Source organism: Pseudophryne corroboree, chromosome 1 (assembly GCF_028390025.1).
Source record: "Pseudophryne corroboree isolate aPseCor3 chromosome 1, aPseCor3.hap2, whole genome shotgun sequence".
Classification (NCBI taxonomy): Eukaryota; Metazoa; Chordata; class Amphibia; order Anura; family Myobatrachidae; genus Pseudophryne; species Pseudophryne corroboree.
In genome coordinates this window covers 264,915,912-264,922,304 of record NC_086444.1, presented here as the reverse complement: position 1 = coordinate 264,922,304, position 6,393 = coordinate 264,915,912, and the positions used below count along the sequence as shown (strand labels likewise).

Here is a 6,393-nt window from a genome sequence, read left to right as displayed (position 1 = left end):
GGGAGTTACTACTGAAGTGCAAAAGCATTGCAGCTGTATGATGCTTTTGCACTTCTGTGGGCCTGACATGCGTGTCTGCATGTCTGCATGTCTGCATGTCTGTGTGCCTGATCGTAGACCTGCAAAATTATGCAGGGCTACGATCAAGTCTGAATTAGCCTCTTAATAAAACATGACCCCAAAAAAACATAAAAAAATATGTGGTTTTCGGCAGTATCCCCCCCCCCCCCCCCCACCTCAGCAACACTCAACTCCCATCCATCACCCCCCAAAAAAAAAAACCACCCCCCCCACCTAAAAATGCTATAGGGCATTTTTACTACCTGCCGATAACACAATATAAGCCCCTTTACATTTTTTAAAAAATACACCACACAGTTTGTTTTTTCCAAAACTTTATAAAAATATTAAATGCCAACGCCAACTCTGGCCAGGATTCATAAGCTGTACCATGGGAAGGGGGGACGGGCCAAATTTGGGTGATACCAAGGGTCAGTTGGCACTATCTCACACGCCGGCACCAGTGTTTGGCGCCAGCCGTGTGAGACAGCCTCATTGACTAACCGTTGGAGGATGAATTTTTGGTCATCCGTCATCAGGCGCATCTCCGATGCAATAAAATTGCCAAATTGTTGTTCGGCATCCGGGGGCCTATGCAAAACCTCCTCAGCGCGGTGAAAAAACTGCTGGGAGACAGAGGGGTTGCTATAGGGGGCAGAAGCGGTCCTCCTTGCCGTGCGCCTCGGTCTTCCTGGGCGCGCCTGTGGCGGTGCCACCGGCTCCGCTACCGGCTCCTCCACTTCTGCCCCTTGGCCTGTGGTAGGCTCCACCTCCAGCTCCGGGGTAGCATCCTGCAATATAAGAAAAACAAAAATTAGGTCTATGTCAAAATTGGTGGGTGGCATATGAAACAAATGTGTGTGTACTTACCAGATCCAGACTCTCCTGGGCCTCCTCTTCGACAAGAACTGGAGACTCTGGATCTAGAGCGTCCCGTGACCTTACCCGCGCCTCTTGCTCTATAATGAACTGAATTTGGTCATAGTACCAGAGCGTCGGTTTATAGTCCTCATCAGTCCCGGCTCCGGATCGCTGTGAATCTTGCACCTTCTTGCGTTCCTTCACGAACACTGTTCGGAAATTTTACATTTTTTTCTTCACCCAATTCACATCGACATCAGAGTTTCTGCCTCTACTGTACTCAATAAGCTGCTGATATGCCCGATTCCGCTTGATTCTGTTGGCATAGTCCGGGCTTCTGACACGCCACAGGCACTCGTTCTGACGGTACAGATCAATGAATCCTGACCAGAATTGGCGGTACTCCTCAGCTGACATTGCTGGTTGAAAATAAAATAACACAATTAGCCGACAAAATACAACCGTCACATACAAAAAGCCTAAAAATACTAATATATATATATATATATATATATATATATATATATATATATATATATATATATATACATACATACACATATATATATATATACACACACACACACACACACACACACACACACACACACGACCAGTCAGGTAGCACTCCAATACCTTCAAGTAAATTACATTAAACAGGCCGGTGCCCTCCCATTGAAGAAAGGAACATTCCTTCCCCAAATATTCATCCTCTGTTCAGGCAGCACTCACGGTGAAGAAACAGGACAAGAGCTAAAGATGCTGACAGCATTTTTGGCTCTTGTTCTGTTTCTTCGCCGTGAGTGCCGCCTGAACAGAGGATATATATATCTATCTCATAGCCCAGTATTTGACCGTGTACCAACAGATCACGCCCACCATAGGGAAATAAAAATTCTACCATCTTAAGCCCCACACAGTAATGCCCCCTGCACCATATTATGCCACACTCCGCAATGCCCTTGATACATTAAATCCCCACATTACGGCAGGCAAGAGTCCTCATTTTACACATTATGGCAGGCAAGAGTCCACCATTTTATACATTACTGCAGGCAAGTGTCCCCCTTTTTACACAGTATGGCAGGCACGTGTCCCCATTTTTTACATCAGGGCAGAATCCCCATTTTATACATTACTGCAGGCAATTGTCCCCATGTTATACATCACGGCAGGCAAGAGTCCCCATTTTATACATTACGGCAGGCAAGTGTCCCCCTTTTTACACATTATGGCAGGCACGTATCCCCATTTTATACATCAGGGCAGAATCCCCATTTTATACATTACTGCAGGCAATTGTCCCCATTTTATACATCACGGCAGGCAAGAGTCCACTTTTTACCAGTGGCGTGCGGTGAGGTCAGTGGCTGGTGAGGCACTACAGCCATAATGTTCGCCGAATCTTGCCGATGACCCCTACCGCCGCCGAGCCAATGCCCACTACTGCCTATGAGCCGATGCGCGCTGCCACCACCAATGGCTTACGAAGTCGCCCACCATCAACTGACCCAGCCCTCCGCCACTAATTTGCATCTCCAGGCCAGCCTGCTGATCATACTTGTAATATATTAAACATTTTTATAGAAAAAATAATAATTACTGTATGGGAAGGGAGTGGGAGGATGACATGAATGCAATTTTGTTGTCCAGGGATTCCATTAACTTAATGGAGAAGGGTCTGTATGTGTTAAAAAAGTAAAAAAAAAATGTGTGGGGTCCCCCCTCCTAAGTATAGCCAGCCTCGGGCTCTTTGAGCCAGTCCTGGTTGTTTAAATACTGGGAAAAAATTGGACAGAGGTTCCCCGTATTTCGACAACCAGCACCGGGCTCTTAGTCCGGGCCTGGTTCCAAAAATACGGGGGACAAAAGATGTAGGGGTCCCCCGTATTTTTAAAACCAGCACCGGGCTCCACTAGCCAGGGACATAATGCCACAGCCGGGGGACACATTTATGGAGGTCCCTGCGGCCGTGGCATTACCCCCCCAACTAGTCACCCCTGGCCAGGGTTCCCTGGAGGAGTGGGGACCCCTTAAATCAAGGCGTCACCCCCCCCTTCAGGCACCCAAGGACCAGGGGTGAAGCCCGAGGCTGTCCCCCCCCATCCGTGGGCGGTGGATGGGAGGCTGATAGTCATGTGTTTAAAGAAGAGAATATTGTCTTTTGTTGTGGAACTACAAGGCCCAGCAAGCCTCCCCCGCTTGCTGGTACTTGGAGAACCTCAAGTACCAGCATGCAGGGAAATAACGGGGTCGCTGGTACCTGTAGCTCTACAACAACAAAAAATAGGATTTTGGTACTTACCAGCTAAATCCTTTTCTTTGAATCCATAGGGGGCACTGGAGTACTCTTGGGATATGGACGGCTTCCACAGGAAGTAGGCACTGAATAAATTAATTTTGGAACTATACCTCCCCTCCATATCCCTGAGTACCTCAGTGTTTTTTACTGAGCCGGACAGGAGCGATAGAGAGGTTGACAATGGAGCATTACATATAACATAACGGACAACAATAAAGTTAACCCAACATTACTGACAACTAACCAGTTGACACCATAACTTGTTAATCTGAACCAGTCGGTGAAAGTGTGTTACCATAAGATCTATTGAACCTACCCCAAACCAGGTAAACTGCTCTGGGTGGGCGTCCAGTGCCCCCTATGGATTCAAAGAAAAGGATTTACCTGGTAAGTACCAAAATCCTATTTTCTTTTTCATCCACTAGGGGTCACTGGAGTACTCTTGGGACGTACCAAAGTTTCCCCCCCCCCGTGGGCGGGAGAGCTGTTTGGCACCTGTAACACTAGGCGGCCAAAGCTAGATGCTGATGCCGCAAACGTATCAAACTTGTAGAGGCGCACAAACGTGTGCACCGAAGACCATGTAGCCGCCCGGCAAAGCTGTGTCGTAGAAGCTCCACGACTCGCTGACCATGATGTTCCCACAGCACGTGTGGAATGAGCTGTTATTGATGTAGGCGGCTGTAATCTAGCATGAAGGTAAGCCTGACGTATGGTCACTTTAATCCAACTGGATAAGGTCTGCCTAGAAGCTGGCCAACCCATCTTGGCAGCATCATAGAGAGCAAACAACGTATCCATCTTACGAACGGTCGACGTTCGGGATACATAAATGCGTAATGCGCGTACCACATCAAACCTACCAGAGTCTCCTGTTAACATAGGAACTACTATTGGTTGATTGATGTGAAATATTGGTTGATTGATGTGAAAAGATGACACTACCTTTGGTAGAAAAGCGGAATTCGCCCGGAATTCCGCTCTGTCATCATGAAACACTAAATACGGTGGTTTGCACGACAAAGCACCCAATCTGAAACACGCCTTGCTGACGCTAAGGCTAAAAGAAACATTATTTTCCCAAGTGAGACATTTAATATCCACTTGTTGTAAGGGTTCATAATAAAAAGACTAAGAAATCTAAAAACCAGATTCAAGTCTTATGGCGCAGTAGGTAGAGTGAATGGAGGCTGAACTCTGAGGACACCCTGCATAAAAGGTGTGAACCGACGGCAATAGAGCCCATCTACTATGAAAATAAATGGACAATGCCGATATCCGCACTTTTAGTGTGGATAAACTCAGACCTCTATCTAACCTAGGCACGCCAAATTCTGTAATAATGAGCTGCCGTAACCGGCTTCCTAGCTCGTAACATGGTTGGAATACCAGATTCTGGAATGCCCTCTCTTCTTAAGAGGGCTGTCTCAACAGCCACCCCGTCAAACGCGGCCGCGCTAAATCGGGTAAAAGGAACGGACCCTACTGTAACAGGTCAGAACGTAGTGGGAGCGGCCAAAGACCGACTGCGAGTAGACCGCGGAGATCCGAGAACCAAGCTCTCCGAGGCCAAAGAGGCGCCACTAGTATAACTGTGACGGACTCTCCTTTGATCCGTTTTAGCCACAGAGGGAGCAGCGGAAACGGTGGAAATAGATACGCGAGACTGTATGGCCACGCGATTGTGAGAGCATCCACCGCCACTGCCTTTGGATCTCTCGTTTTGGACACGACCTGGGGCGTTTGATGATTGTGGCGAGATGCCATCAGGTCCACCTGCGGGTAACTCCACTTCTGGACCAGCATGTGAAATACTTCTGGATTTAATGCCCATTCTCCTGGATGAAAATTCAGACGGCTGAGATAATCCGCCTCCCAGTTGTCCACTCCCGGAATGACTACTGCCGACAATATCATTTGGTGATACTCGGCCCAATAGAGGATTCAAGCTACAGATGTGACTACTTACATCTTTGCTTTTTTTTTTACAAATTTGGCACAACATGCAAAACACAGCTAAACTGTTTTTCATGAGAAGTGAGAGGATGAATGTTAAAATTTTTGTTTGCCATAAAAGAATATGTATAAAGTAACATATTAAGGAAGCAAATTAAGAAAAAAACACAAGACATGACTAAATCTCTGAGTATATAGCATGCAAAACCGTGCCATACATGACGGGACACAGCAAAGATGCACGTGGACACATCTGTACCTCCCGCATTGCCATACGGCTTTTCGTTCCTCCTTGTTTGTTGATGTATGCGACTGCTGTCGCATTGTCTGACTGCACCTGAACAGCCTGAGCCTGCAGCCTGTGCACTGCTTGTCGTAGCGCATTGTAAATTGCCCGGAGTTCCAGGACATTTATAGACAGCAATCTTTCGTGATCCGCCCAGAGACCCTGGAGCTGATAATTTTGAACTACAGCTCCCCAACCTCTGAGACTTGCGTCCGCCGTGAGAATTATCCAATTCCAGGCACCGAACCGTTTCCCTGCGGTTAGATTCTGTACTTTGAGCCACCAGAGTAGAGACTCTCTGGCCCTTGGAGACAACCTCACTTCTGCAGTAAATCTGCAGATGCGAGCCCGACCACTGTGCGAACACATCCAATTGAAAAGGACGTGAGTGAAGTCCTCCGAACTGAAGCGCTTCGAAAGCCGCCACCATTGTCTAATAGGCGAATGCACAAGTGAACCGAGACTGTGCGTGGCTTGAGCACTAATTGTACCAGATGACGAATGACCTGTACTTTCTGTTCGGGTATGTAAATTCTTTGATTTACCGTATTGAGAATCATACCTAGGAATTGAAGTCGTTGAGACGGAATCATTCAGGAATTCGCGTAGACAATGGTAGGAAATCAGATTTTCCTCCCCACTTGGTCTGCGATCTATCTCGTTTGGAATCCGACTCCGCCTGTTAGGAACGTAGCCAAAGTGGACGTTATGCGCTACTAGCGAAGCTGAAAACGCAAGAACCAACTGCCAACGTCCAAAGAAGCTGTAGGCAGCAAGAAGTGTAAGGTGGTCTTTATTTAGGGCAAACCTGAACTGGAATGCCCTGCCACTACAGCCTTGTTACCTCAAACCCTTACCAAAGCAGGGCGAAGCAACAGCCCTACTGCTGTGTAGGGTATACTCCGATATGTAGTAAAACACCCAATAA

General features: G+C 47.3%; 1 long non-coding RNA gene across 1 annotated transcript in view; it reads right to left on the bottom strand.

The window, feature by feature from the left end:
• Positions 1-418: 418 nt before the first annotated feature.
• Positions 419-6,393, bottom strand: part of LOC135056456 (uncharacterized) — an 88,184-nt gene continuing 82,209 nt past the window's right edge. Inside the window, exons 2-3 of the long non-coding RNA XR_010243984.1 lie at positions 931-1,340; positions 419-851 (exon numbers count right to left, since the gene is read on the bottom strand). This is a non-coding gene — a long non-coding RNA (uncharacterized LOC135056456). The remainder of the gene's footprint in view (positions 852-930; positions 1,341-6,393) is intronic.